At 47.1% G+C, this 21,403-nt stretch overlaps 1 long non-coding RNA gene across 1 annotated transcript in view; it reads right to left on the bottom strand.

Annotated features, from left to right (window-relative positions):
* The window catches only part of LOC308535856, a 128,142-nt gene that overhangs the window by 91,599 nt on the left and 15,140 nt on the right, over positions 1–21,403 (bottom strand). The window contains exons 6-8 of the long non-coding RNA XR_013997306.1: positions 20,695–20,836; positions 18,788–18,912; positions 18,436–18,514 (exon numbers count right to left, since the gene is read on the bottom strand). This is a non-coding gene — a long non-coding RNA (uncharacterized lncRNA). The remainder of the gene's footprint in view (positions 1–18,435; positions 18,515–18,787; positions 18,913–20,694; positions 20,837–21,403) is intronic.

Raw genomic sequence — 21,403 nt, 5'->3', positions numbered from 1 at the left:
TTCTGGTCAATGCCAGTCACTTGGACAACCTTATCCTCAATGCCAATCATTTGTACAAGGCTCTGCTCTCTACCAGTCACTTGGACAACCACATTCTCAATGCCAAACACTTCGGTTATCCCCTGCTCTCTGCCAGTCACTGGGACAGCCTGATTATCAATGCCAGTCATTTGCACAAGACCCTTCTCAATGCCAGTCACTTGGACAAAGCCCTGCTCTCTGCCAGTCACTTGGAGAGCTTTATTCTCAATGCCAGTCACTTGGATAAGGCCCTGCTCTCTGCCAGTCACTTGGACAGGCTGATTCTCAATGTCAGTCATTTGGACAGTTTTAGTCTCAACGCCAGTCACTTGGACAAGACCCATCTCTCTGCCAGTCACTTTGGTAGAATTTTTCTCAATGCCAGTCACTTGGAAAGGCTCTTCTATCTACCAGTCACTTGGACAACCTTATTCTCAATGCCAGTAATTTTGGACAAGCCCCTTCTTAATGTCAATCACTTTGAAAAATTATTTTCAATGCTAGCAACTTGTACAAGGCTCTGCTCTCTGCCAGTCACACGGACAACATTCTGGTCAATGCCAGTCACATGGACAAGGTCCTGCTCTCTGCCAGTCACTTGGACAGCCTTATTCTCAATGCCAGACACTTGGACAAGCCCCTTCTCACTGCTACTCAATTAGACTAGGCCCTGTTCTCTGCCAGTTACGTGGACAACCATTTTCTCAATGCCAGTCAATTTTAGAAACCCCTACTCTCTGTCAGTCACTTGTACAACTTTATTCTCAATGTCAGTAATTTGTACAAGTCCCGTATCAATGCCAGTCACTTGGAAAAGCCCCTTTTCAATGACAAGTTATTGGGACAACCGTCTTCTCAATGCGTCATTTGCATAAGCCCCATCTTTCTGCCAGTCACTGGGACATCCTTATTCTCAATGCCAGTCATTTGCACAAACCCCTTCTCAATGCCAGTACTTGGGACAAGGCCTTACTCTCTGCCAGTCACTTGGAGAGCCTTGTTCTCAGTGCTTGTCACTTGGAAAAGCCTCATATCTCTGCCAGTCACTTGGACAGCCTCATTCTCAATGCCAGGCATTTGGACAGCTTTATTCTCAATGCCAGTCATTTGGATATGGCCGTGCTCTCTGCCACTCACTTGGACAACCTGATTCTCAGTGCCAGTCACTTGGTCCAGCCCAATCTCTCTGCCAGACACTTGGACAAACTTATTCTCAGTTCCAGTCACTTGGACCAGCCCAATCTCTCTGCCAGACACTTGGACAAACTTATTCTCAATGTCAGACATTTGCACAGGCCACTACTCAATGCCTGTTACTTGGACAAACTTATTCTGAATGCCAGTCACTGGGAAAAGGCTTTGCTCTCTGCCAGTCACACGGACAACATTCTGGTCAATGCCAGTCACTTGGAAAAGCCCCTTCTCAATGCCATTTACTTGGACAAACTTCTACTCAATGCCAGCATTTGCAGAAGCCTCTTCTCAATGCCAGTCACTTGGACAGCCTGATTCTCAATGCACATCATTTCCACATGCCTCTTCTCAATGCCAGTCAATTGCACAGGGCTCTGGTCTCTGCCAGTCATTTGGAGAGCCTGATTGTCAATGCCAGTTATTTGCATAGGCCCCTTCTCAATGCCAGGCACTCAGACAAACTTATTCTCAACGGGACGCATTTGGACAAGACCCAGCTCTCTGCCAGTCACTTGGACAGGCTGATTCTCAATGCCAGTCATTTGAACAAGGCCCTCCACAGTGCCCTTCACTTGGACAGTTTTAGTCTCAACGCCAGTCACTTGGACAAGACCCATCTCTCTGCCTGTCACTTCGGTAGAATTTTTCTCAATGCCAGTCACTTGGACAAGGCTCTTCTATCTACCAGTCACTTGGACAACCTTATTCTCAATGCCAGTAATTTTGGACAAGCTCCTTCTTAATGTCAATCACTTTGAAAAAATTATTTTCAATGCTAGCAACTTGTACAAGGCTCTGCTTTCTGCCAGTCACACGGCCAACATCTGGTCAATGCCAGTCACTTGGACAAGGTCCTGCTCTCTGCCAGTCACTTGGACAGCCTTATTCTCAATGCCAGACACTTGGACAGCCTTATTCTCAATGCCAGTTACTTGGACAAGGTCCTGCTCTCTGCCAGTCACTTGGACAGCCTTATTCTCAATGTCAGACACTTGGACAAGCCCCATCTCTCTTCTACTCAATTGGACAAGGTCCTGCTCTCTGCCAGTCACGTGAACAACCATTTTCTCAATGCCAGTCAATTTTACAAACCCCTACTCTCTGTCAGTCACTTGTCCAACTTTATTCTCAATGTCAGTATTTTGTACAAGCCCCATATCAATGCCAGTCACTTGCATAAGGTTCAGCTCTTTGACAGTAAATTGGACAGCTTGAATCTCAATGCCAGGCATTTGCAGAGGCCCCTTCTCACTGCCAGTCACGAAGACAACCTTCTTCTCAATGCCAGTCACTTGGACAAGGTCATGCTCACTGCCATTCACTTGGACAACCATTTTCTCAATGCCAGTGATTTGCACAAGCCACATCTCTCTACTAGTCGCTTGGGCAGCCTTATTCTCAATGCCAGTCACTTGGACAAACTTATTCTCAATGGGGATAATTTGGACAAGATCCAGCTCAATTCCAGTCACATGGAGAGCTTTATTCTCAATTCCAATGACTTGCACAAGGCTCTGCTCTCTGCCAGCCATTTGCACAACCTGATTCTCAATGCCAGTCACTTGGACCAGCCCAATCTCTCTGCCAGACACATTGACAAACTTATTCTCAATGTCCGACATTTGCACAGGCCACCACTCAATGCCTGTTACTTGGACAACCATATTCTCAATGCCAAACACTTCGGTTATCCCCGGCTCTCTGCCAGTCACTGGGACAGCCTAATTATCAATGCCAGTCATTTTCACAAGACCCTTCTCAATGCCAGTCACTTGGACAAAGCCCTGCTCTCTGCCAGTCACTTGGAGAGCTTTACTCTCAATGCCAGTCACTTGGATAAGGCCCTGCTCTCTGCCAGTCACTTGGACAGGTGATTCTCAATGCCAGTCACTTGGACAAGACCCATCTCTCTGCCAGTCACTTTGGTAGAATTTTTCTCAATGCCAGTCACTTGGACAAGGCTCTTCTATCTACCCGTCACTTGGACAACCTTATTCTCAATGCCAGTAATTTTGGACAAGCTCCTTCTTAATGTCAATCACTTTGAAAAAATTATTTTCAATGCTAGCAACTTGTACAAGGCTCTGCTCTCTGCCAGTCACACGGACAACATCTGGTCAATGCCAGTCATTTGGACAAGGTCCTGCTCTCTGCCAGTCACTTGGACAGCCTTATTCTCAATGCCAGACACTTGGATAAGCCCCATCTCTCTGCTACTCAATTAGACTAGGCCCTGCTGTCTGCCAGTCACGTGGACAACCATTTTCTCAATGCCAGTCAATTTTACAAACCCCTACTCTCTGTCAGTCACTTGTACAACTTTATTCTCAATGTCAGTAATTTGTACAAGTCCCGTATCAATGCCAGTCACTTGGAAAAGCCCCTTCTCAATGACAAGTTATTGGGACAACCGTCTTCTCAATGTGTCATTTGCATAAGCCCCATCTTTCTGCCAGTCACTGGGACATCCTTATTCTCAATGCCAGTCATTTGCACAAACCCCTTCTCAATGCCAGTACTTGGGACAAGGCCTTACTCTCTGCCAGTCACTTGGAGAGCCTTGTTCTCAGTGCTTGTCACTTGGTAAAGCCCCATATCTCTGCCAGTCACTTGGACAGCCTCATTCTCAATGCCAGTCACTTGGACAAACATATTCTCAATGCCAGTCATTTGCACAAGCCCGTCTTCAATTCCGGTGACTTAGACAAATCCCTGCTCTCTGCTAGTCACTTGGACAGCCTTACTCTCAATGCCAGTCATTTGCACAAGCCCCTTCTCAATGCCAGCCAGTTACTTGGACAAGGCCCTGCTCTCTGCCAGTCAGTTGTACAGAGTTCTTCCCAATGCCAGTCCCTTGGACAACCATTTTCTCAATGCCAGTCTATTTTACAAACCCCTACTTATGTCAGTGACTTGCGCAACCTCATTCTCAATGTCACTCATTTGCAAGGGCCCCTTCTCATTGCCAATCACTTGGACCAGGCTCTTCTCTCTACCAGTCACTTGGACAACCTTATTCTCAATGCCAGTAATTTTGGACAGCCATATTTTCAATATCAAACACTTGGGTTATCCCGTGCTCTTAGCCAGTTATTTGGACAACCTATTTCTCAATGCCAGTCACTTGGACAAACTTATTCTCAATGCTAGTCATTTGCACAAGCTCCTTCTCAATGCCAGTCACTTGGACCAGCCCAATCTCTCTGCCAGTCACTTGGACAAACTTATTCTCAACGGCACGCATTTGGACAAGACCCAGCTCTCTGCCAGTCACTTGGAAAAGCCCCTTCTCAATGCCATTTACTTGGACAACCTTCAACTCAATGCCAGTCATTTGCGCAAGCCCCATCTGAATGACAGTCCTTTGGACTGGACCCTGCTCTCTGCCATTCACTTGGACACCCTAATTCTCAATGCCAGTCAATTGCACAGGGCTCTGCTCTCTGCCAGTCACTTGGACAACCATATTCTCAATGTCAAACACTTCGGTTATCCCCTGCTCTCTGCCAGTCACTGGTAGAGCCTGAGTCTCAATGCCAGTCATTTGAACAGTTTTATTCTTAATGCCAGTTACTTGGACAAGACCCATCTCTCTGCCAGTCAGTTTGCTAGAATTTTTCTCAATCCCAGTCACTTGGACAAGGCTCTTCTCTCTACCAGTCACTTGGACAACATTATTCTCAATGGCAATAATTTTGGAAGGCCATATTTTCAATATCAAGCACTTGGGTTATCCCGTGCTTTTAGCCAGTTACTTGGACAACCTATTTCTCAATGCCAGTCACTTGGACAAACTTATTCCCATTGCTAGTCATTTGCACAAGCCCCTCCTCAATGCCAGTCACTTGAACAACCTTCTTCTAAATGCCAGTCATTTGCACAAGCTCCTTCTCAATGCCAGTCACTTGGACCAGCACAATCTCTCTGCCAGACACTTGGACAAACTTATTCTCAATGTCAGACATTTGCACAGGCCACTACTCAATGCCTGTTACTTGGACAAACGTATTCTGAATGCCAGTCACTAGGACAAGGCTTTGCTCTCTGCCAGTCACACGGTCAACATTCTGGTCAATGCCAGTCACTTGCAAAAGCCCCTTCTCAAGGCCATTTACTTGGACAAACTTCTACTCAATGCCAGCATTTGCAGAAACCTCTTCTCAATGCCAGTCACTTCGACAGCCTGATTCTCAATGCTAGTAATTTGCACAAGCCCCTTCTCAATGCCAGTACTTGGGACAAGGCCCTGCTCTCTGCCAGTCACTTGGACAGGCTTTTTCTCAATGCCAGTCAATTGTACAAGCCCCTCTTCAATTCCCGTGACTTAGACAAATCCCTGCTCTCTGCCAGTCACTTGGACAGCCTTACTCTCAATGCCAGTCATTTGCACAAGCCCCTTCTCAATGCCAGTTACTTGGACAAGGCCCTGCTCTCTGCCAGTCAGTTGTACAGAGTTCTTCTCAACGCCTGTCCCTTGGACAACCATTTTCTCAATGCCAGTCTATTTTACAAACCCCTACTTATGTCAGTGACTTGCGCAACCTCATTCTCAATGTCACTCATTTGCACAGGCCCCTTCTCATTGCCAGTCACTTGGACCAGGCTCTTCTCTCTACCAGTCACTTGGACAACCTTATTCTCAATGCCCCTAATTTTGGACAGCCATATTTTCAATATCAAGCACTTGGGTTATCCCGTGCTCTTAGCCAGTTATTTGGACAACCTATTTCTCAATGCCAGTCACTTGGACAGCCTTACTCTCAATGCTAGTCATTTGCACAAGCCCCTTCTCACTGCCAGTCACTTGGACAACCTTATTCTCAATGCCAGTAATTTTTTTAGTTTTATTGCTTAAAGTATTATAAAGGGTATTACATATTTCAATGCAAAACACTTGGGTTATCCCGTGCTCTTTGCCAGTTACTTGGACAACTTATTTTACAATGCCAGTCACTTGGACAAGACTCCGCTTAATGCCAGGCACTTGGACAAACTTATTCTCAATGCCAGTCATTTGGACAGCCTCATTCTCAAGGCCAGTCACTTGGACTACCTGATTCTCAATGCCAGTCACTTGGACCAGCCCAATCTCTCTGCCAGTCACTTGGACAGCCATATTCTCAATGACAGCCTATTGGACAAGCCCCTTCTCAACGTCAATCACCTTGAAAAAATTATTTTCAATGCTAGCAACTTGTCAAAGGCTCTGCTCTCTGCCAGTCACACGGACAACATTCTGATCAATGCCAGTCACTTGTACGAGCCCTTTCTCAATGCCAGTCACTTGGACAACCCCCTTCTCAATGCCAGTTACTTCCACAACTTTCTTCTAAATGCCAGTCACTTGGAAAAGCCCCTTCTCAATGACAAGTTATTGGGACAACCGTCTTCTCAATGCGTCATTTGCACAAGCCCCATCTTTCTGCCATTCACTTGGACAGCCTTATTCTCAATGCCAGTCATTTGCACAAGCCCCTTCTCACTGCCAGTACTTGGAACAAGGCCCTACTCTCTGCAGGTCACTTGGAGAGCCTTATTCTCAGTGCTTGTCACTTGGAAAAGCCCCATATCTCTGCCAGTCACTTGGACAGCCTCATTCTCAATGCCAGTAATTTGGACAGCTTTATTCTCAATGCCAGTCACTTGTATAAGGCCGTGCTCTCTGCCAGTCACTTGGACAGGCTGATTCTCAATGCCAGTCACTTGGACATACATATTCTCAATGCCAGTCATTTGCACAAACCCCTCTTCAATTCCCGTGACTTAGACAAATCCCTGCTCTCTGCTAGTCACTTGGACAGCCTTACTCTCAATGCCAGTCATTTGCACAAGCCCCTTCTCAATGCCAGTTACTTGGACAAGGCCCTGCTCTCTGCCAGTCCATTATACAGAGTTCTTCTCAATGCCAGTCACTTGGACAACCATTTTCTCAATGCCAGTCTATTTTACAAACCCCTACTTATGTCAGTGACTTGCGCAACCTCATTCTCAATGTCACTCATTTGCACAGGCCCCTTCTCATTGCCAGTCACTTGGACCAGGCTCTTCTCTCTACCAGTCACTTGGACAACCTTATTCTCAATGCCAGTAATTTTGCACAGCCATATTTTCAATATCAAACACTTGGGTTATCCCGTGCTCTTTGCCTGTCACTTGGACAACTTATGTTTCAATTCCAGTCACTTGGACAAGACTCTGCTCAATGCCAGTCACTTGCACAAACTTATTCTCAATCCCAGTCATTTGCACAAGCTCCTTCTCAATGCCAGTCACTACGACAAGGCTATGCTCTCTGCTTGTCACTTCGACAGCTTTATTCTCAATGCCATTTACTTGGACAAGGCCTATCTCTCTGCCAGTTGCTTGAATAGCCTTATTCTCAGTGCCAGCCACTTTGGTTATCCCCTGCTCTTTGCCAGTCACTTGGACAACCTATTTCTCAATGCCAGTCTATTGAACAAGCCCCTTCTCAATGCCAATCACTTTGAAAAATATTATTTTCAATGCTAGCCAATTGTGCTAGGCTTTGCTCCCTGCCAGTCACTTGGACAGCCTGATTCTCAATTCCAGTGACTTGCACAAGGCTCTGCTTCTCTGCCAGTCACATGGACCACATTCTTGTCAATGCCAGTCACTTGGACAAACTTACTCTCAATGCCAGCACTTGGATAAGTCCCATCTCTCTGCTACTCAACTGGACAAGGTCCTGCTCTCTGCCAGTCACGTGGACAACCATTTTCTCAATGCCAGTCAATTTTACAAACCCCTACGCTCTGTCAGTCACTTGTCCAACTTTATTCTCAATGTCAGTATTTTGTACAAGCCCCGTATCAATGCCAGTCACTTGCATAAGGTTCAGCTCTTTGACACTAAATTGAACAGCCTGATTCTCAATGCCAGTCACTTGGACAAGGTCCTGCCCTCTTCCAGTCACTTGACAACCTGATTCTCAATGCCAGTCACTTGGACCAGCACAATCTCTCTGCCAGACACTTGGACAAACTTATTCTCAATGTCAGACATTTGCACAGGCCACCACTCAATGCCTGTTACTTGGACAAACTTATTCTGAATGCCAGTCACTGGGACACAGCTTTGCTCTCTGCCAGTCACACGGACAACATTCTGGTCAATGCCAGTCACTTGGAAAAGTCCCTTCTCAATGCCATTTACTTGGACAAACTTCTACTCAATGCCAGCATTTGCAGAAGCCTCTTCACAATGCCAGTCCCTTGGACAGACTGATTCTCAATGCACATCATTTCCACAGGCCCCTTCTCAATGCCAGTCAATTGCACAGGGCTCTGCTCTCTGCCAGTCATTTGGAGAGCCTGATTGTCAATGCCAGTTATTTGCATAGGCCCCTTCTCAATGCCAGACACTCAGACAAACTTATTCTCAATGGCACGCATTTGGACAAGACCCAGCTCTCTGCCAGTCACTTGGAAAAGCCCCTTCTCAATGCCATTTACTTGGACAACCTTCAACTCAATGCCAGTCATTTGCACAAGCCCCTTCTCAATGACAGTCCTTTTGGTAAGACCCTGCTCTCTGCCATTCACTTGGACAGCCTGATTCTCAATGCCAGGCAATTGCACAGGCTTCTGCTCTCTGCCAGTCACGAAGACAACCTTCTTCTCAATGCCAGTCACTTGGACAAGGTCTTGCTCACTGCCATTCACTTGGACAACCATTTTCTCAATGCCAGAGATTTGCACAAGCCACATCTCTCTGCAAGTCGCTTGGGGTAGCCTTATTCTCAATGCCAGTCACTTGGACAAACTTATTCTCAATGGCAATAATTTGGACAAGATCCAGGTCTATTCCAGTCATATGGAGAGCTTTATTCTCATTTCCAATGACTTGCACAAGGCTCTGCTCTCTTCCAGTCACACATACAACATTCTTGTCAATGCCAGTCACTTGGACAAACTCATTCTCAATGCCAGTCATTTGGACAAACCCCTTCTCAATGCTAGTAACTTGGACAACCTTCTACTCAATGCCAGTCATTTGCATAAGCCCCATATCTCTGCCAGTCACTTGGACAGCCTCATTCTCAATGCCAGTAATTTGGACAGCTTTATTCTCAATGCCAGTCACTTGTATAAGGCCGTGCTCTCTGCCAGTCACTTGGACAGGCTGATTCTCAATGCCAGTCACTTGGACATACATATTCTCAATGCCAGTCATTTGCACAAACCCCTCTTCAATTCCCGTGAGTTAGACAAATCCCTGCTCTCTGCTAGTCACTTGGACAGCCTTACTCTCAATGCCAGTCATTTGCACAAGCCCCTTCTCAATGCCAGTTACTTGGACAAGGCCCTGCTCTCTGCCAGTCCATTATACAGAGTTCTTCTCAATGCCAGTCACTTGGACAACCATTTTCTCAATGCCAGTCTATTTTACAAACCCCTACTTATGTCAGTGACTTGCGCAACCTCATTCTCAATGTCACTCATTTGCACAGGCCCCTTCTCATTGCCAGTCACTTGGACCAGGCTCTTCTCTCTACCAGTCACTTGGACAACCTTATTCTCAATGCCAGTAATTTTGCACAGCCATATTTTCAATATCAAACACTTGGGTTATCCCGTGCTCTTTGCCTGTCACTTGGACAACTTATGTTTCAATTCCAGTCACTTGGACAAGACTCTGCTCAATGCCAGTCACTTGCACAAACTTATTCTCAATCCCAGTCATTTGCACAAGCTCCTTCTCAATGCCAGTCACTACGACAAGGCTATGCTCTCTGCTTGTCACTTCGACAGCTTTATTCTCAATGCCATTTACTTGGACAAGGCCTATCTCTCTGCCAGTTGCTTGAATAGCCTTATTCTCAGTGCCAGCCACTTTGGTTATCCCCTGCTCTTTGCCAGTCACTTGGACAACCTATTTCTCAATGCCAGTCTATTGAACAAGCCCCTTCTCAATGCCAATCACTTTGAAAAATATTATTTTCAATGCTAGCCAATTGTGCTAGGCTTTGCTCCCTGCCAGTCACTTGGACAGCCTGATTCTCAATTCCAGTGACTTGCACAAGGCTCTGCTTCTCTGCCAGTCACATGGACCACATTCTTGTCAATGCCAGTCACTTGGACAAACTTACTCTCAATGCCAGCACTTGGATAAGTCCCATCTCTCTGCTACTCAACTGGACAAGGTCCTGCTCTCTGCCAGTCACGTGGACAACCATTTTCTCAATGCCAGTCAATTTTACAAACCCCTACGCTCTGTCAGTCACTTGTCCAACTTTATTCTCAATGTCAGTATTTTGTACAAGCCCCGTATCAATGCCAGTCACTTGCATAAGGTTCAGCTCTTTGACACTAAATTGAACAGCCTGATTCTCAATGCCAGTCACTTGGACAAGGTCCTGCCCTCTTCCAGTCACTTGACAACCTGATTCTCAATGCCAGTCACTTGGACCAGCACAATCTCTCTGCCAGACACTTGGACAAACTTATTCTCAATGTCAGACATTTGCACAGGCCACCACTCAATGCCTGTTACTTGGACAAACTTATTCTGAATGCCAGTCACTGGGACACAGCTTTGCTCTCTGCCAGTCACACGGACAACATTCTGGTCAATGCCAGTCACTTGGAAAAGTCCCTTCTCAATGCCATTTACTTGGACAAACTTCTACTCAATGCCAGCATTTGCAGAAGCCTCTTCTCAATGCCAGTCCCTTGGACAGACTGATTCTCAATGCACATCATTTCCACAGGCCCCTTCTCAATGCCAGTCAATTGCACAGGGCTCTGCTCTCTGCCAGTCATTTGGAGAGCCTGATTGTCAATGCCAGTTATTTGCATAGGCCCCTTCTCAATGCCAGACACTCAGACAAACTTATTCTCAATGGCACGCATTTGGACAAGACCCAGCTCTCTGCCAGTCACTTGGAAAAGCCCCTTCTCAATGCCATTTACTTGGACAACCTTCAACTCAATGCCAGTCATTTGCACAAGCCCCTTCTCAATGACAGTCCTTTTGGTAAGACCCTGCTCTCTGCCATTCACTTGGACAGCCTGATTCTCAATGCCAGGCAATTGCACAGGCTTCTGCTCTCTGCCAGTCACGAAGACAACCTTCTTCTCAATGCCAGTCACTTGGACAAGGTCTTGCTCACTGCCATTCACTTGGACAACCATTTTCTCAATGCCAGAGATTTGCACAAGCCACATCTCTCTGCAAGTCGCTTGGGGTAGCCTTATTCTCATTGCCAGTCACTTGGACCAGGCTCTTCTCTCTACCAGTCACTTGGACAACCTTATTCTCAATGCCCCTAATTTTGGACAGCCATATTTTCAATGCAAAACACTTGGGTTATCCCGTGCTCTTAGCCAGTTATTTGGACAACCTATTTCTCAATGCCAGTCACTTGGACAGCCTTACTCTCAATGCTAGTCATTTGCATAAGCCCCTTCTCACTGCCAGTCACTTGGACAACCTTATTCTCAATGCCAGTAATTTTTTTAGTTTTATTGCTTAAAGTATTATAAAGGGTATTACATATTTCAATGCAAAACACTTGGGATATCCCGTGCTCTTTGCCAGTTACTTGGACAACTTATTTTTCAATGCCAGTCACTTGGACAAGACTCCGCTCAATGCCAGGCCCTTGGACAAACTTATTCTCAATGCCAGTCATTTGGACAGCCTCATTCTCAATGCCAGTCACTTGGATATGGCCGTGCTCTCTGCCACTCACTTGGACTACCTGATTCTCAATGCCAGTCACTTGGACCAGCCCATACTCTCTGCCAGTCACTTGGACAATATTACTTTCAATGTCAATTTTTTGCACAAGCTCCTTCTCAATGCAATTTACTTGTACAAGCCCCATCTCTCTGCCAGTCACTTGGACAGCCATATTCTCAATGACAGCCTATTGGACAAGCCCCTTCTCAACGTCAATCACCTTGAAAAAATTATTTTCAATGCTAGCAACTTGTCAAAGGCTCTGCTCTCTGCCAGTCACACGGACAACATTCTGATCAATGCCAGTCACTTGTACGAGCCCTTTCTCAATGCCAGTCACTTGGACAACCCCCTTCTCAATGCCAGTTACTTCCACAACTTTCTTCTAAATGCCAGTCACTTGGAAAAGCCCCTTCTCAATGACAAGTTATTGGGACAACCGTCTTCTCAATGCGTCATTTGCACAAGCCCCATCTTTCTGCCATTCACTTGGACAGCCTTATTCTCAATACCAGTCATTTGCACAATCCCTTCTCAATGCCAGTACTTGGTACAAGGCCCTACTCTCTGCAGGTCACTTGGAGAGCCTTGTTCTCAGTGCTTCTCACTTGGAAAAGCCCCATATCTCTGCCAGTCACTTGGACAGCCTCATTCTCAATGCCAGTAATTTGGACAGCTTTATTCTCAATGCCAGTCACTTGTATAAGGCCGTGCTCTCTGCCACTCACTTGGACAGGGTGATTCTCAATGCCAGTCACTTGGACAAACATATTCTCAATGCCAGTCATTTGCACAAGCCCCTCTTCAATTCCTGTGACTTAGACAAATCCCTGCTCTCTGCTAGTCACTTGGACAGCCTTACTCTCAATGCCAGTCATTTGCACAAGCCCCTTCTCAATGCCAGTTACTTGGACAAGGCCCTGCTCTCTTCCAGTCCATTGTACAGAGTTCTTCTCAATGCCAGTCCCTTGGAGAACCATTTTCTCAATGCCAGTCTATTTTACAAACCCCTACTTATGTCAGTGACTTGCGCAACCTCATTCTCAATGTCACTCATTTGCACAGGCCCCTTCTCATTGCCAATCACTTGGACCAGGCTCTTCTCTCTACCAGTCACTTGGACAACCTTATTCTCAATGCCAGTAATTTTGGACAGCCATATTTTCAATATCAAACACTTGGGTTATCCCGTGCTCTTAGCCAGTTATTTGGACAACCTATTTCTCAATGCCAGTCACTTGGACAAACTTATTCTCAATGCCAGTAATTTTTTTTAATTTTATTGCTTAAAGTATTACTAAGGGTATTACATATTTCAATGCAAAACACTTGTGTTATCCCGTGCTCTTTGCCTGTCACTTGGACAACTTATGTTTCAATTCCAGTCACTTGGACAAGACTCTGCTCAATGCCAGTCACTTGCACAAACTTATTCTCAATGCCAGTCATTTGCACAAGCTCCTTCTCAATGCCAGGCACTACGACAAGGCTATGCTCTCTGCTTGTCACTTGGACAGCTTTATTCTCAATGCCATTTACTTGGAGAAGGCCTATCTCTCTGCCAGTTGCTTGAATAGCCTTATTCTCAGTGCCAGCCACTTTGGTTATCCCCTGCTCTTTGCCAGTCACTTGGACCACCTATTTCTCAATGCCAGTCTATTGAACACGCCCCTTCTCAATGCCAATCACTTTGAAAAAATTATTTTCAATGCTAGCCACTTGTGCTAGGCTTTGCTCCCTGCCAGTCACTTGGACAGCCTGATTCTCAATTCCAGTGACTTGCACAAGGCTCTGCTTCTCTGCCAGTCACATGGACCACATTCTCGTCAATGCCAGTCACTTGGACAAACTTACTCTCAATGCCAGACACTTGGATAAGTCCCATCTCTCTGCTACTCAACTGGACAAGGTCCTGCTCTCTGCCAGTCACGTGGACAACCATTTTCTCAATGCCAGTCAATTTTACAAACCCCTATGCTCTGTCAGTCACTTGTCCAATGTCAGTATTTATTCTCAATGTCAGTATTTTGTACAAGCCCCGTATCAATGCCAGTCAGTTGCATAAGGTTCAGCTCTTTGACACTAAATTGAACAGCCTGATTCTCAATGCCAGTCACTTGGACAAGGTCCTGCCCTCTTCCAGTCACTTGACAACCTGATTCTCAATGCCAGTCACTTGGACCAGCCCAATCTCTCTGCCAGACACTTGGACAAACTTATTCTCAATGTCAGACATTTGCACAGGCCACCACTCAATGCCTGTTACTTGGACAAACTTATTCTGAATGCCAGTCACTGGGACAAGGCTCTGTTCTCTGCCAGTCACACGGACAACATTCTGGCCAATGCCAGTCGCTTGGAAAAGTCCCTTCTCAATGCCATTTACTTGGACAAACTTCTACTCAATGGCAGCATTTGCAGAAGCCTCTTCTCAATGCCAGTCACTTGGACAGCCTGATTCTCAGTGCACATCATTTCCACAGGCCCCTTCTCAATGCCAGTCAATTGCACAGGTCTCTGCTCTCTGCCAGTCATTTGGAGAGCCTGATTGTCAATGCCAGTTATTTGCATAGGCCCCTTCTCAATGCCAGGCACTCAGACAAACCTATTCTCAACGGCACGCATTTGGACAAGACCCAGCTCTCTGCCAGTCACTTGGAAAAGCCCCTTCTCAATGCCATTTACTTGGACAACCTTCAACTCAATGCCAGTCATTTGCACAAGCCCCTTCTGAATGACAGTCCTTTGGACAAGACCCTGCTCTCTGCCATTCACTTGGACAGCCTGATTCTCAATGCCAGTCAATTGCACAGGCCCCTTCTCACTGCCAGTCACGAAGACAACCTTCTTCTCAATGTCAGTCACTTGGAGAAGGTCTTGCTCACTGCCATTCACTTGGACAACCATTTTCTCAATGCCAGAGATTTGCACAAGCCACATCTCTCTGCAAGTCGCTTTGGTAGCCTTATTCTCAATGCCAGTCACTTGGACAAACTTATTCTCAATGGCGATCATTTGGACAAGATCCAGCTCTATTCCAGTCACATGGAGAGCTTTATTCTCATTTCCAATGACTTGCACAAGGCTCTGCTCTCTGCCAGTCACACAGACAACATTCTTGTCAATGCCAGTCACTTGGACAAACTCATTCTCAATGCCATTCATTTGGACAAACCCCTTCTCAATGCTAGTAACTTGGACAACCTTCTACTCAATGCCAGTCATTTGCATAATCCCCATCTTTCTGCCAGTCACTTGGACAGCCTCATTCTCAATGCCAGTCATTTGCACAAGACCCTTCTCAATGCCAGTACTTGGGACAAGGCCCTACTCTCTGCCAGTCACTTTGACAGCCTCATTCTCAATGCCAGTCATTTGTACAACTTTATTCTCAATGCCAGTTACTTGGACAAGGCCCTTCTCTCTGCCAGTCACGTGGACAGAGTTCTTCTCAATGCCAGTCACTTGGACGAGGCCCTGCTCTCTGCCAGTCATTTGGACAGCCTGATTCTCAATGCCAGTCACTTGGACAAGCCCCTTCCATCTTCCAGTCACTATGTCAATATTATTCTCAATGCCAGGCACTTGGAAAAGGCCCTGTTCTCTGCCACTCACTCGGACAGCCTTATTCTCAATGCCAGTCCTTTGCAGAAGGCTCTGCTCTCTACCAGTCACTTGGAAAACTTATTCTGAATACCAGTCACTTGAACAAGGCTCTGTTCTCTGCCAGTCACACGGACAACACTCTTGTCAATGCCAGTCACTTGGACAGCCATATTCTCAATGCCAGTCATTTGCACAAGCCCCTCCTCAATTCCAGTCACTTGGACAGCCTGATTCTCAATGCCAGCCAATTGCACCAGGCTCTGCTCTCTACCAGTCACTTGGACAACCTTATTCTCAATGCCAGTAATTTTGGACAGCCATATTTTCAATGCAAAACGCTTAGGTTATCCCGTGCTCTTTGCCAGTCACTTAGACAACCTATTTCTCAATGCCAGCAATTGGACAAGACCCTGCTCAATGCCAGTCATCTGCACAAGCCCCTTCTCAATGCCAGTCTCTTGGATGAGGCCCTGCTCTCTGCCAGTGACTTGGACACCTTTTTCTCAATTCCAGTCACTTGGACAACCTTCTTCTAAATGCCAGTCATTTGCACAAGGTCCTTCTCAATGCCAGTCACTTGGAAAAGCTCTTTCTCAATGACAAGTTATTTGTACAACCGTCTTCTCAATGCCCGTCATTTGCAGAAACCCCTCTTCATTGCCCGTCACTTGGACAAAGCCCTGCTGTCTGCCAGTCACTTGGACAGGCTGATTCTCAATGCCAATCACTTGGACAAACATATTCTCAATGCCAGTCATTTGCACAAGCCCCTCTTCAATTCCCGTGACTTAGACAAATCCCTGCTCTCTGCTAGTCACTTGGACAGCCTTACTCTTGATGCCAGTCATTTGAACAAGCCCCTTCTCAATGCCAGTTACTTGGACAAACTTATTCTCAATGGCAATAATTAGGACAAGATCCAGCTCTCTTCCAGTCACATGGAGAGCTTTATTCTCAATTCCAATGACTTGCACAAGGCTCTGCTCTCTGCCAGTCACACGGACCACATTCTTGTCAATGCCAGTCACTTGGACAGCCTTATTCTCAATGCCAGACACTTGGGTAAGCCCCATCTCTCTGTTACTCAATTGGACAAGGTCCTGTTCTCTGCCAGTCACGTGGACAACCATTTTCTCAATGCCAGTCAATTTTACAAACCCCTACTCTCTGTCAGTCACTTGTCCAACTTTATTCTCAATGTCAGTATTTTGTACAAGCCCCGTATCAATGCCAGTCACTTGCATAAGGTTCAGCTCTTTGACAGTAAATTGGACAGCCTGATTCTCAATTCCAGGCATTTGCAGAGGCCCTTTCTCAGTGCCAGTCACGTGGACAACCTTCTTCTCAATGCCAGTGATTTGCAGAAGCCACATCTCTCTACTAGTCGCTTGGGCAGCCTTATTCTCAATGCCAGTCACTTGGACAAACTTATTCTCAATGGCAATAATTTGGACAAGATCCAGCTCTATTCCAGTCACATGGAGAGCTTTATTCTCAATTCCAGTCACTTGCACAAGGCTCTGCTCTCTGCCAGTCACTGGGACAGCCTTGTTCACAATGCCAGTCACTTGGACAAGTCCCTCTCAATGCCATTCAGTTTGACAACCTTCTACTCAATGCCAGTCATAGGCACAAGTCCCTCCTCAATGCCACTCACTTGGACAAGGCCCCGCTCTCTGCTAGTCACTTCGACAGCTTTATTCTCAATGCCATTTACTTGGACAAGCCCTATCTCTCTGCCAGCTGCTTGAATAGCCTTATTCTCAATGCCAGCCTATTGGACAAACCCCTTCTTAATGCCAATCACTTTGATAAAATTATTTTCACTGCTTGCAACTTGTACAAGGCACTGCTCTGCCAGCCACACGGACAACATTCTGGTCAATGCCAGTCACTTGGACAGCCTGAATCTCAATGCCAGTCATTTGAACATGCCCCTTCTCAATGCCAGACAGTTGTAGAAGGCTCTGCTCTCTGCCATTTAATTGGAGAGCCTTCTTCTCAATGCCAGTCACTTGGACAACCTTCTTCTCAATGCCATTCATTTGGACAAACCCCTTCTCAATGCTAGTAACTTGGACAACCTTCTCCTCAATGCCAGTCACTTGGACAAGCCCCATCTCTTTGCTACTCAATTAGACTAGGCCCTGCTGTCTGCCAGTCACGTGGACAACCATTTTCTCAATGCCAGTCAATTTTACAAACCCCTACTCTTTGTCAGTCACTTGCACAACTTTATTCTCCATGTCAGTAATTTGCACAATCCCCTTCTAAATGCCAGTCACTTGGAAAAGCCCCTGCTCACTGCCATTCATTTGGACAACCTTATTCCCAATGATAGTAACTGGGACAGCACAGCCTTATTCTCGATGCCCGTCACATGGACAAGCCCCCTCACTCTGCCAGTCCCTAGGACAATATTACTCTCAGTGCCAGTCATTTGCACAAGCCCCTTCTCAATACTAGTCACTCAGGTAAGACCCTGCTCTCTGGCAGTGTCTTTCCCAAACTTATTCTCCATGCTAGCTGGTGGGTCAAGCCTCTCCTCTCTTCCTGTGACCTGTGCAGCTGTGTTTTAGGAACATAAATGTCCACAAATAATTCTGAATCTCCTCGTTAACTTTTTAAAACTGGTGTTGTTTCCATAGACGCACAGTGTTTCCTGCCCCTTCACTCAATGAGTGGCTGTTGGCGTCCGCCTCTCCGAAGGAAACCTGTCTCAGGTGCATGTGTGTTGCGTGCAGGGCGTCTCTGAACCCATCTGTGGTTATTCCCTGCTGGTGAGCACTTACCTGGAACGGACAGCACACGCGTGGGTCCCCACATGGGGCCTGGGCCGTGAGGGCTGCTGTGAAGCCACTGTCTGTGCCTGCACCCGGTGAGGAGTGTCTCCGAAGCCGCACCACGTACCTGGGCGAGCAGGAGGGACTGGCGCAGCGTCGGCGACCGCAAGGACGGAGGTGAGCGGATCCGGCCTCATCGCGTCGTCCTTCCGATCGGGCGTGTTGGGCCGCAGGAGCGGAAAGAGGAGGAGAAGAAACTGAGTCAATGGCAGCAGAGGGTCACACACTCTGCCTCCGGGGCCTCCAGCGGCTGCTGCTGGGCCCACCTGGTTACTTCGCTCAAGTCACTTCAATGCTCACATCCCCTGAGACCCACAGGCACCTACTGTTCCGGCAAATGCCTTCCCAGAAGCCTCCCACGTTCGATCAATGATATTTTCTCTCAGCCGGGGAGGCCAGCAGCCCCCTCATCACCTCACCTCCGGGGCGTGTCACCTCACAGCCCACGTCTCCATGTCATTGGCTGAGGTCTGCAGGGCCTTGTCCGTCCCCGGGATTTCCTTCCCGCCGGTCCATGACCAGGATGGCTTCCTGCTGCCTGGACCTAGGGGGTGGGAACTGGACTTGATACACTTTTATGGTCAGAAGTTGAGGAAGAAATCAGACTAAGCCCGGCTGGTGCGGCTCAGTGGTTGAGCATGGACCTATGAACCAGGAGGGCACTGTTTGATTCCCGGTCAGGGCACATGCCTGGGTTGTGGGCTCGATCCCCAGTGGGGGGCGTGCAGGAGGCAACCGATCAGTGATTCTCTCTCATCGTTGATGTTTCTCTCTCTCTCTCCCTCTTCCTTCCTCTCTGAAATCAGTAAAAATATATTTTTATAAAATGGAACTACATACCATATGTATGTGTGTGTGTGTGTGTGTGTGTGTGTATTATTGTCATGAAAAGAGGGAAATCCTGCCCTCACCGGTGTTGCTCAGTGGATAGAGCGTCGGCCTGAAGACTGAAGGGTCCCAGGTTCGATTCCGGTCAAGGGCATGTACCTTGGTTGTGGGCACATCCCCAGTGGGAGATGTGCAGGAGGCAGCTGATCGATGTTTCTCTCTCATCGATGTTTCTAACTCTCTATCCCTCTCCCTTCCTCTCTGTAAAAAATCAATAAAATATATTTAAAAAAGAAAAAAAAGGAAATCCTGCCATTTGTAACAAGAAGTGGATGGACCTTAAAGGCATTGTAAGTGAAATAAGTCAGGGGCCCGGGAGATACTGTACGATCTCACTTAGATGCGGAATTTTAAAAAAAATGTTTAAAAACGAAACAGAGAACAGATTGGTGGTTGACAGAGGTGGGGGGTGGGGGACGGGGGTTAAAATGGGTGAAGGTAGAAGGTACAAGCTTCCAGTTCTGATACAAGTCCTGGGCTGTAACGTGCAGCATGGTGACGATAGCTAACACCACTGCACTGTATGTATATCTGAAAGTTAAGAGAGCACATCTCAAAAGTTCTCATCACGCCCTGGCCGATGTGGCTCAGTGGGTAGAGCATTGGCCTGTAGACTGAAAGGTCCCAGTTTCTTTTAAAAAAATTTTTTTATTGATTTTTTACAAAGAGGAAGGGAGAGAGATAGAGAGCTAGAAACATCGATGAGAGAGAAACATCGATCAGCTGCCTCCTGCACACCCCCTACTGGGGATGTGCCCACAACCAAGGTACATGCCCTTGACTGGAATCGAACCCGGGACCCTTCAGTCCACACGCTGGTGCTCTATCCACTGAGCCAAACCGGTCAGGGCCCAGTTTCTATTCCGGTCAAGGCACGTACCTGGGTTGCAGCCTCGATTCCTGGCCCTGGTCAAGGCGTGTGAGGGAGGCAACCAATCACTGCGTCTCTCTCACATCGATTTTGCTCTCTCTCAGTGTCTCCCTCTACCTTCCACTTTCTCCAAAGAAAATCAACAGGAAAATACCCGTGGTTGAGGATTAGCAACAACAAAAAGTTCTCATCCTAAGAAAACACACACACACACACACACACACACACACACGTGTGTAACTATTTTTGCTGACGGCTGTTAGCGAAACGTGTGATTGATAATCACTTCACACTGTAAACATATATGCGCTCACACTCGTATGCTCCCACCTAACGCTAACACAGTGTTATGTCACTTATATCTCCATTTTTCAAAATACAGGCAGGAGAACTAATTTTCTCCAGCCCAGCGGTCAGGGCATGATGGACCCCCCAAGGAAGAGGGTGCCAGGAAGAGCTTCAATTCTAGAAAACACCATTTCAGGATGTCTGAGGCCCTACCCGGGCGTCCGAGAGCACGCTCAGAATGAGGGAAGGAAAGAGCCCCGGCTCAGGAGCTGGACTCACCACCAGACACGGGACCGAGCGGGAGCGAGGAGGCGGGAGGGTGAGACTGAGATTTCTCTGCCGCCGAGACGTCCAGTGGTCACGCCCGCGCGCCCAGGGGGGGTCCGATGCAGATCCGAGCGTGGAGCCAGGTCGCTGTCAGCTAGAAAAGCCGCACACCAGTGTAAGCGGTCAGGGCGGGTTTTATCGGGCATGTACTATGGCAACCGGGAAAGAGTCCAGTGGGGCCTCAGCTCCACGTGGATTTGCTCAGAGGCGACAGAGCCTTTTATTCATTTTTTCCTTTATTGATTAAGGTATTAGATATGAGTCCTTATCCCCCCCGTTCCCGCCCCCCCCCCCGCCTGCCGCCCCTCCCCGCTCATGCCCTCACCCCCCGGGTGTCTGTGTCCATGGGTTAGGCCTATATGCTTGCATACAAGTCCTTTGGTTGATCTCTCCCCCTTACCCCCACCCTCCCCTACCTTCCCTTTGAGGTTTGATGGTCTGATTGATGCTTCTCTGTCTCTGGATCTGCTTTTGTTCATCAGTTTATGTTGTTCATCATATTCCATAAATGAGTGAGATCATGGGATATTTATGTTTCCCTGACCGGCTTATTTCGCTTAGCACAATGCTCTCCAGGTCCATCCACGCTGCTGCGAATGGTAAGAACTCCTTCTTTTTTTACAGCAGCGTAGCATTCCGTTGTGTAGATGTACCACAGTTT

Source organism: Myotis nattereri, assembly GCF_964212035.1.
Source record: "Myotis nattereri genome assembly, chromosome: 21".
Taxonomy (NCBI): domain Eukaryota; kingdom Metazoa; phylum Chordata; class Mammalia; order Chiroptera; family Vespertilionidae; genus Myotis; species Myotis nattereri.
The sequence above is the reverse complement of the archived record's forward strand: the minus strand, read 5'-3'. Positions and strand labels throughout refer to the sequence as shown.